Source organism: Salmo salar, chromosome ssa28, assembly GCF_905237065.1.
Source record: "Salmo salar chromosome ssa28, Ssal_v3.1, whole genome shotgun sequence".
NCBI classification, from domain to species: domain Eukaryota; kingdom Metazoa; phylum Chordata; class Actinopteri; order Salmoniformes; family Salmonidae; genus Salmo; species Salmo salar.
This window is the reverse complement of record NC_059469.1, coordinates 32,446,964-32,458,310: the sequence shown is the minus strand read 5'-3', so window position 1 is coordinate 32,458,310 and position 11,347 is coordinate 32,446,964. Positions and strand designations below refer to the sequence as shown.

General features: G+C 45.2%; 1 pseudogene; it reads left to right on the top strand.

The window, feature by feature from the left end:
• Positions 1–3,374: 3,374 nt before the first annotated feature.
• LOC106589872 (probable G-protein coupled receptor 142) lies at positions 3,375–8,329 on the top strand (annotated as a pseudogene).
• Positions 8,330–11,347: the final 3,018 nt, after the last annotated feature.

Sequence of the window (11,347 nt, the reverse complement as noted above, 5' to 3'; positions counted from 1 at the left end):
TAGCCGGCTACCAGCCAGTTCCTCAACCCTGCACCTTATAGGCTGCTGCCCTATGTACATAGTCATGGAATACTGATCACATTAATAATGTTTACATACTGTTTTACTCATTTTATATGTATATACTGTATTCTAGTCAAGGCTTATCCTATCTATTACTGTACATATAATATTCTATATATTCTACAGATATACTACATATTCTATTAATATACTGTAAATAATGTCTATACATCCCATCACACTATATATATATATATATATATATATACATACATACATACATACATACATACATACATACATACATACATACATACATACATATAAACTCAGCAAAAAAGAAACGTCCTCTCACTGTCAACTGCTCTTATTTTCAGCAAACTTAAAATGTGTAAATATTTGTATGAACATAACAAGATTCAACAACTGAGACATAAACTGAACAAGTTCCACAGATATGTGACTAACAGAAGTGGAATAATGTGTCCCTGAACAAAGGGGGGGGGGGCTCAAAATCAAAAGTAACAGTCAGTATCTGATGTGGCCACCAGCTGCATTAAGTACTGCAGTGCATCTCCTCCTCATGGACTGCACCAGATTTGCCCGTTCTTGCTGTGAGATGTTACCCCACTCTTCCAACAAGGCACCTGCAAGTTCCCGGACATTTCTGGTGGGAATGGCCCTAGCCCTCACCCTCCGATCCAACAGGTCCCAGACGTGCTCAATGGGATTGAGATCCGGGGTCTTCACTGGCGATGGCAGAACACTGACATTCCTGTCTTGCAGGAAATCACGCACAGAACGAGCAGTATGGCTGGTAGCATTGTTATGCTGGAGGGTCATGTCAGCATGAGCCTGCAGGAAGGGTACCACATGAGGGAGAAGGATGTCTTCCCTGTAACGAACAGCGTTGAGATTGCCTGCAATGACAACAAGCTCAGTCCGATGATGCTGTGACACACTGCCTCAGACCATGACGAACCCTCCACCTCCAAATCGATCTCGCTCCAGAGTACAGACCTCGGTGTAACGCTCATTCCTTTGACGTTAAACGTGAATCCGACCATCACCCCTGGTGAGACAAAATCGCGACTCGTCAGTGAAGAGCACTTTTTGCCAGTCCTGTCTGGTCCAGCGACGGTGGGTTTGTGCCCATAGCGGACTTGTTGCCGGGGATGTCTGGCGAGGACCTTACAACAGGCCTACAAGCCCTCAGTCCAGCCTCTCTCAGCCTATTGCGTACAGTTTGAGCACTGATGGAGGTATTGTGCATTCCTGGTGTAACTCGGGCAGTTGTTGTTGCCATCCTGTACCTGTCCTGCAGGTGTGATGTTCGGATGTACCGATCCTGTGCAGGTGTTGTTACACCTGGTCTGCCACTGCGAGGACGATCAGCTGTCCGTCCTGTCTCCCTGTAGTGCTGTCTTAGGCGTCTCACAGTACGGACATTGCAATTTATTGCCCTGGCCACATCTGCAGTCCTCATGCCTCCTTGCAGCATGCCTAAGGCACGTTCATGCAGATGAGCAAGGACCCTGGGCATCTTTCTTTTGGTGTTTTTCAGAGGCAGTAGAAAGGCCTCATTAGTGGCCTAAGTTTTCATAACTGTGACCTTAATTGCCTACCGTCTGTAAGCTGTTAGTGTCTTAACGACCGTTCCACAGGTACATGTTCATTAATTGTTTATAGCTCATTGAACAAGCATGGGAAACAGTGTTTAAACCCTTTACAATAAAGATCTGTGAAGTTATTTGGATTTTTACGAATTATCTTTGAAAGACAGGGTCCTGAATAAGAGACGTTTCTTTTTTTGCTGAGTTAATACACACAAACATATATACACACATATATACACACAAACATATATATATATATATATATATATATATATATACACACACACACATACGTACACACGCATACATACATCTGCTAAATATGTGAATGCAACCAATAACATTTGATTAGTCTTTTTTTCCTTCATTGAAATGGCTAAGTAAGCATCTCTGATCTGCAAAACCACTGATGACATACTGTACTGAAATAGACTCAGTAGCCAGTTTATTAGGTACACCACCCCGTTCACGAAAACAGTTCGCTCCTACAGGCAGTGAGTCACGTGGTCGTGGCTTGATATATAAAGCAGGCAGACAGGCATCGAGGCATTCAGTTAATGTTCCATTGAACGTTAGAATCGACAAAACGAGTGACAGAAGCAACTTTGAGCGTGGTGTGAGCGTTCCAGTATCTCAGAAACGGCCGGCCTCCTGGGATTTTTATGCACGGCAGTGTCCAGGGTTTACTGAGAATGGTGCGACAAACAAAAACCATCTAGACAGCGGCAGTCCTGTGGGCGAAAAAAGCTCATTGATAAGAGAGGTCAAAGGAGAAGGGCTAGCAGGCCACAAACGGGCCAATAACAGCGCAGTACAACAGTGGTGTGCAGAGCGACATCTCAGAATGCACAACTCGTCAGGCTATTGCAGCAGACGACCACACTGGGTTCCACTCCTATCAGCTAAAAACAAGGAGAAGCAGCTCCAGTGGGCACATGACCCCCAACACTGGACAACTGAGGTGTGGAAAAACATCGCCTGGTCCGACAAATCCTGGTTCCTGTAGCGTCATGCTGATTGCAGAGTCAGGATTTGGACGTAAGCAGCATGAGTCCAATTCCCCATCCTGCCTGGTGTTAACGGTACAGGCTGATGGTGATGGTGTAATGGCTGTACAGGCTGGTGGTGATGGTGTAATGGTGTGAGGAATGTTTTTCTGGCACACGTTAGGTCTCTTGATACCAATTGAGCAACGTTGAACATTGTTGCTGACCAGGTGCATCCCTTCTTGGCTACAGGGGAGTCCGATCTGGTACTAGATGGGTGTCCTAATAAACTGTGTAGTGTATAACTCATATATATATATATATATATATATATATATGAGAGAGAGAGAGACTATTCTTATATTTCTCATGCAACAAAAATGTACTTGCCAACAAATGACAACAGCAGAACAACACCTGTAATATAGCTGTCATCTGGCTGTGGTTCAATGTGGAGTAGTAATGTAGCAGCCACCTGGCTGTGGTTCAATGTGGAGTAGTAATGTAGCAGCCACCTGGCTGTGGGTCAATGTGGAGTGGTAATGTAGCAGCCACCTGGCTGTGGGTCAATGTGGAGTGGTAATGTAGCAGCCACCTGGCTGTGGTTCAATGTGGAGTGGTAATGTAGCAGCCACCTGGCTGTGGTTCAATGTGGAGTGGTAATGTAGCAGCCACCTGGCTGTGGTTCAATGTGGAGTAGTAATGTAGCAGCCACCTGGCTGTGGTTCAATGTGGAGTAGTAATGTAGCAGCCATCTGGCTGTGGTTCAATGTGGAGTGGTAATGTAGCAGCCATCTGGCTGTGGTTCAATGTAAGGTAGTAATGTAGCAGGACTTTCATTCCATAGCAGCAGTTTGACAGTTCCTAGCATACAGTTTAATTTACACTTTTTAATAGTTTGATCATTCTATCTTTAAAATTGTAAGTGACAGAATGAAAAATGGATTTGTGCTCAAACTGCAGTAGAGGTGCTAGCTTAAATTAAGAAACTATACAATGGCTAAACAGTCTCTCCTTACTATACAGTTCACTGACTAACTGATAAAACTAGTGACGTTTCAGTCAAATCAGATATATTTTTGCAGTATTCTGACCATGGTCCTCCTCTCTCAAAATAGTTAGCTCCCTTTCAGGAGAAGCACCAAGGTCTTGTTTGACTGGCCCAATATCACAGAGACCAACCCTTCAGAGCAGGGCCTGAAACCAGGAGGTGAAGCGCTGCAGAGGTCTAGATTTCCCCTGTCATCTACTGCAACGCCCTCCTCTGTGTGGAGCGCACACACACACACACACACACACACACACACACACACACACACACACACACACACACACACACACAGACTGTTAAATAGTCACCACTAGCCGACCTCCGCCCAGTACCCTGCCCTGAACTTTAGTCACTAGCCGGCCTCCACCCAGTTACTCAACCCTGCACCTTATAGGCTGCTGCCCTATGTACATAGTCATGGAATACTGATCACATTAATAATGTTTACATACTGTTTTACTCATTTTATATGTATATACTATATTCTAGTCAAGGCCTATCCTATCTATTACTGTACATATAATATTCTACAGATATACTACATATTCTATTAATATACTGTCAATAATGTCAATACATCCCAGCACCCTATATACTGTATATATGTGTGTGTATATATATATATATATATATATATATACTGCTCAAAAAAATAAAGGGAACACTAAAATAACACATCCTAGATCTGAATGAATGAAATAATCTTATTAAATACTTTTTTCTTTACATAGTTGAATGTGCTGACAACAAAATCACACAAAAATAATCAATGGAAATCCAATTTATCAACCCATGGAGGTCTGGATTTGGAGTCACACTCAAAATTAAAGTGGAAAACCACACTACAGGCTGATCCAACTTTGATGTAATGTCCTTAAAATAAGTCAAAATGAGGCTCAGTAGTGTGTGTGGCCTCCACGTGCCTGTATGACCTCCCTACAACGCCTGGGCATGCTCCTGATGAGGTGGCGGATGGTCTCCTGAGGGATCTCCTCCCAGACCTGGACTAAAGCATCCGCCAACTCCTGGACAGTCTGTGGTGCAACATGGCGTTGGTGGATGGAGCGAGACATGATGTCCCAGATGTGCTCAATTGGATTCAGGTCTGGGGAACGGGCGGGCCAGTCCATGGCATCAATGCCTTCCTCTTGCAGGAACTGCTGACACACTCCAGCCACATGAGGTCTAGCATTGTCTTGCATTAGGAGAAACCCAGGGCCAACCGCACCAGCATATGGTCTCACAAGGGGTCTGAGGATCTCATCTCGGTACCTAATGGCAGTCAGGCAAACCTCTGGCGAGCACATGGAGGGCTGTGCGGCCCCCCAAAGAAATGCCACCCCACACCATGACTGACCCACCGCCAAACCGGTCATGCTGGAGGATGCTGCAGGCAGCAGAACGTTCTCCACGGCGTCTCCAGACTCTGTCACGTCTGTCACGTGCTCAGTGTGAACCTGCTTTCATCTGTGAAGAGCACAGGGCGCCAGTGGCGAATTTGCCAATCTTGGTGTTCTCTGGCAAATGCAAAACGTCCTGCACAGTGTTGGGCTGTAAGCACAACCCCCACCTGTGGACGCCGGGCCCTCATACCACCCTCATGGAGTCTGTTTCTGACCGTTTGAGCAGACACATGCACATTTGTGGCCTGCTGGAGGTCATTTTGCAGGGCTCTGGCAGTGCTCCTCCTGCTCCTCCTTGCACAAAGGCGGAGGTAGCGGTCCTGCTGCTGGGTTGTTGCCCTCTTACGGCCTCCTCCACGTCTCCTGATGTACTGGCCTGTCTCCTGGTAGCGCCTCCATGCTCTGGACACTACGCTGACAGACACAGCAAACCTTCTTGCCACAGCTCGCATTGATGTGCCATCCTGGATGAGCTGCACTACCTGAGCCACTTGTGTGGGTTGTAGACTCCGTCTCATGCTACCACTAGAGTGAAAGCACCGCCAGCATTCAAAAGTGACCAAAACATCAGCCAGGAAGCATAGGAACTGAGAAGTGGTCTGTGGTCCCCACCTGCAGAACCACTCCTTTATTGGGGGTGTCTTGCTAATTGCCTATAATTTCCACCTGTTGTCTATTCCATTTGCACAACAGCATGTGAAATTTATTGTCAATCAGTGTTGCTTCCTAAGTGGACAGTTTGATTTCACAGAAGTGTGATTGACTTGGAGTTACATTGTGTTGTTTAAGTGTTCCCTTTATTTTTTTGAGCAGTGTGTGTGTATATATATATATATATATACACACACACACACACACACACACACACACACACACACCGCCCCAGTCCACCAGTCCACCAATATCATGTTAGCATTGGGGCGGCAGGTAGCCTAGTGGTTAGAGCGTTGGACTAGTAACCGGAAGGTTGCAAGATCAAATCCCCGAGCTGACAAGGTAAAAATCTGTCGTTCTGCCCCAGAACAAGGCAGTTAACCCACTGTTCCTAGGCTGTCATTGTAAATAAGAATTTAACTAACTAGTTAAATAAAGATAAAATAATATATAAAATAATTGTTGTCATGGTTGATTGCTATTGATCCGGCAGGATATTTTATTTATTTTTTATTTCACATTTATTTAACCAGGTTGGCCAGTTGAGAACAAGTTCTCATTTACAACTGCGACCTGGCCAAGATAAAGCAAAGCAGTGCGACGAAAACAACAACACAGAGATGCATAAAAAAAGTTCAGTCAGTAACACTATAGAAAAATCTATGTACAGTGTGTGCAAATGTAGAAGAGTAGGGAGGTAAGGCAAAAATTAGGCCATAGAGGTGAAATAATTACAATTTAGCATTAATACTGGAGTGATAGATGTGCAGATGATGATGTGCAAGTAGAGATATTGGGGTGCAAAATAGCAAGATGGTAAGTAATAATATGGGGATGAGGTAGTTGGGTGGGCTATTTACAGATTGGAGGGAGGGTGGAGGAGGAGCTGCGTTGCATCTGCATCCTCCAGATGACCTTTTGGAATTAACCAAGGACACACACAGACACACACACACACACACACACACACACACACACCCACCCCAAGACACACACACCCACCCCAAGACACACACACCCACACCAAGACACACACACCCACCCCAAGACACACACACACACACACACACACACACACACACACACACACACCAAGACACACACACCCACACCAAGACACACACACCCACACCAAGACACACACACCCACACCAAGACACACACACCCACACCAAGACACACACACCCACACCAAGACACACACACCAAGAGCACAGTGTACTGATTTCCTCCAGTGCGCATTGAGAGGTCTGAGACTGACTGTGCTCACAATGTGCTCCAATTGACTTTAGTGGGAATATCCTGTTGTTGACAAGGCTGTGACAGTGATATTATCCATTGGAGGATAAATGAGCTATTTATATTGAAGGAAATACACATCAATGTAGCTCCTGTATTTCACACTGAACACACACACTGTTATGGGTCTCTTAGAAGGACTGTCTGCTTGCTGAGAACAAATATCTCCCCCTCCACAGAATATCTACCGTAACAGAGCCACAAGCCAAGTTTTATGGACTTCAAATGGTGTTTGAGTAAATGTTCTCTCTCTCTCTCTCTCTCTCCCCTCTCCCACTTCCCCCTCGTTTTTTTCTACCCTCAGCCTCTCTCTTCACCCCCCCCCTCTCTCTCTCTCTCTCAGTTAACATCCGGACTCCGGTGGCTCTATCCCAGCTGGCAGACTGTAAGAAAGTTCTGTACATGTACCTGCTGGCTCTAACCGGCTCTGACATCCTCTCCCAGCACTGCATCATCTTGGTGGGCTTCCTGCTGGAAACAGCCGTGTTCCACTGGGAGGTAGGCAGCCCAGTGGTTAAGGAATGGACAATAAAGTATTGTACTGATTTTCTAGGTCCCCACCCTCCTGCTGCACTAGGTCAGCGTGGCAGAGTTCACTGGCAACCATACCTCCATCTGGGCCACCGTACCTCTTACCGTGGACTGCTAAGTGGCGCAGTGCCACTCTCTCCTCCACCGCCAGATTAGCTACCCGGCGCTGCGGTGCGCTGGATCATCGCCATCGTCTTATTCCTGGCGCTGTTGTCGAGCGTGTCGTTCTTCTGGTGGTCTGACATGTTACCGCCCACCTCCCTTGACTCCGCCCTCAAATGGACACACGTGACTATAATATACTTCCTGCCGTGTAGCATCTTCCTGGTTCTGAACTTGCTGATCCTCCGCCGGCTGGGAGCGCGGCAGAGACAGGCCCCGTGCCAGGAGGAGTGTGGTGGCGGTGGGCCTCAGTTGGCATGGCTATGGCGCCTGGGTAAGAGCCCCGCCATGCTGCTCGCCATCAACTCCATGTTCGCCATCCTCTGGGACCCCAGGACTCTAGTGGTCATCTATCATCTATACTGTACGTGTCCTCGGTCCACTAGGACAGGCGGGGTCCACCTGGCCACCAACCTGTTAATATGCTGGTCATGCGCAACACTGTAGTCAACTTCTTTCTCTAATGTTTTGTCAGTAAGCCACTCGGAGTGGCCGTAAAGGGATGTTCTGTTGCTCAGGATGCCCCCCGCCAATGCCTCCACATCCTCGATGTCTAACGAGACAAACAAGTGCTGGTACCGAGACTCAACCAACCCCACCCCCCCACCACTCCGAAAGGTGTGACTCTGACCTTGGCCCTTGACTATGGGACGAGACCCCCTATTTGAGAACAACCCACTCGTCCACCCCATCCCTCCATCCCCCATCCCTCCAACCCACTCGTCCACCCCATCCCTCCATCCCCCATCCCTCCATCCCTCCTACCCACTCGTCCACCCCATCCCTCCATCCCCCATCCCTCCATCCCTCCAACCCACTCGTCCACCCCATCCCTCCATCCCCCATCCCTCCATCCCTCCAACCCACTCGTCCACCCCATCCCTCCATCCCACAGACAATGTAACCTTGACCTTGACCCTGGGTCCTTCCTAATTGTGACCAACACAGTACCCTCTTCCCTACGTCACCTTTTCCATCTGTCTTCATCCCCCCCAAACACCCCACTTCACGGTTCCCCCAACACCCCATCCCACGGACCATGTGACCTTGACCGTGAGACCTCCCCTCATTGAGAACCAACCCTCCCCTTACCCCATCCCTCTATCCCTCCATCAGCCCACCCCACGAACCATGTGACCTTGACCCTTAGACCAGCCCTAATTGAGACCAACCCCGTCCCTCCATCCCACGGTCCCCCTAAGCACTTATGACCTCTGAACGACAGAGTGTATTCCAACCATGTTCTGTGGACAGCTGACAATCGCCCTCTGAGCTGAATATTCTCAAAGAGCCTTTAACTGAACTATTTTTGGACTGAAAACTAAGCAGCATGTTTTTTTTGTAACTGATTAACATGTTATTTATGATTTTATGATGTCCCAGCGAGAATCCAATTAAATGGCTCACAACTATTTATTTTTCCTTAGGGAAACATTTGGCTTGTGACATCATGAGCACTTGGCCTAGCATTTTTCTGTTTTACCATATACGGTAGCTAGTCATAATTACGCAACAAGATATCATGCTTTATTGTTTAAAAAGAAAGACATATGGACATTGTTTTATTTTTTGGTTTTCCGGTCCGTTTTGCAGCAGGTACTTGCTCAAAGTGCTTTGGTTAGCACACAGAGAGCAGAGACACTGAAAAAGAGATGACGTTTTCATGTGAATGCTACTTCATGTGAATCCTTCATCTAGTTGCACATTGATCATATCAAGGTACAGGGATGGAACGTAAGCTAAATGATAGTGAGAGATTATGTTCATACGGTGTTGTTATGCTTTACTATGGAGAGGACATGAACATGACAGAACATCCGGCTCGCTGAGCAGCACACCCAAACCAATCAAGCAAAGAAATGGCACTAAGCACTTCATTTCCATGGCGACAGTGATGTCAAACAACAGCTGTTAGCTCTGGTGTTTATTTGAATGAAAAGGCAACTGGAGGGAGGTTTAAATAAACGCTGGCTGTGAGTGACTGTCTAAAAGCTGCAGGAGCGAATACCATTTCTACAAAACACACCCCCCACTTCATCTCAGCTAGCTAAACAAACCTAACGACAGACAGACAGACAGACAGACAGACAGACGTGGATCCATCCAGTCAGTACATTCCCCTCTGCTCCAGTACAAGACCCTAGAAACATCAGTAAGACGATACGGACAATTTTTTAAAATTTTTATTTACCCAAATTACAGTGTGCCATGTAAAGGCACGGGGACAAAGACCAAACAAACACGTATACAAAACACAGGGTTGAGACCCAAACAAAAGAGCGAGGAGTACCTCGAATAAATACACAAGGACACAATGAGTAACACACGGGACGAGACCTGTAATTGTCTGCGCAATACACGCGGCACGAAAGCCAAAACAACACAGCACAGGTACTCATACCACCAACGGACATTGTAACAATAATCGATAGGACAATGGAAACCAAAGGGCACATTTATCCAATTACAATCAGTGGGAATCGGGGACCAGGGGTGTGTAATGACAGTTCCGGAGGGATCCGTGACAACACTTGACAAGTGTAATCTGTTGGTGTATTGCTTTTTAACGCAACAAATTCATTAAGGGTTGATGAACCATGTTTAGACTTTTATCTGGAATGAATCGATTGATCATGCAGCTCTGGCTCATCAATAATTCCTCAGTGAAAAGCTTCTAAATGAGGAAAGGATATAGTTCTGTCCTCATAGCCATAGCATAATCTATAGAAGAAGACATTACAACTCCATCAAATATTTCATCTGTTTGCACTGGTAGTAACAGAGAGTAAGAGAGATTAGTTTATTTTAGTTGATTGTCTTTTGTTTTAGTGAGATTCAGAGTGAGCTCATTGCTGGTGTATTTACATTTATTAAGCACCCCCCAATGTGGATGACTTTTGAAATCGATCTAAAGAAATGTAAACAATAAAGTAAAGTATAAAAAGACTAGTATAAAAGAATACTATAAAATACTTACTATAAAATATTTACTATAAAATACTTACTAAAACACTACTATAAAAGACTTACTATAAAATACCACTATAAAAGAATACTATAAAATACTTACTATAAAACACTACCATAAAATACTTACTATAAAAGACCACTAAAAAAGTATACTATAAAATACTTACTATAAAATATTACTATAAAAAAATTACAATAGCTGCACATAATCTCACATTTTAAATCATGTACATGTACGCTAAAATTACTCCCTGAAATGATTATCGTTTTAACCTGTCTTTCAAATGGCAGCCTAAATACTTATCCTACACTATCGTTTTAACCGGTCTTTCAAATGGCAGCCTAAATACTTATCCTACACTATCGTTTTAACCGGTCTTTCAAATGGCAGCCTAAATACTTATCCTACACTATGTACCTGGATCATTTCTAGCTGATTAATGTTTGTGAATAACTTGTGTGTATATCACCAGTTGGATGTGTAATCAACATGATATTGTGTTGGATTTCCCATAAGTCAAAGTGTAATATCTACAGTATTCATACATGACCACAAGACCAACCAACCTTATACCAACCTCTGTTTTAATGGTTAGAGCCATCTCTTCTGTTTTAATGGTTAGAGCCATCTCTTCTGTTTTAATGGTTAGAGCCATCTCTTCTGTTTTAATG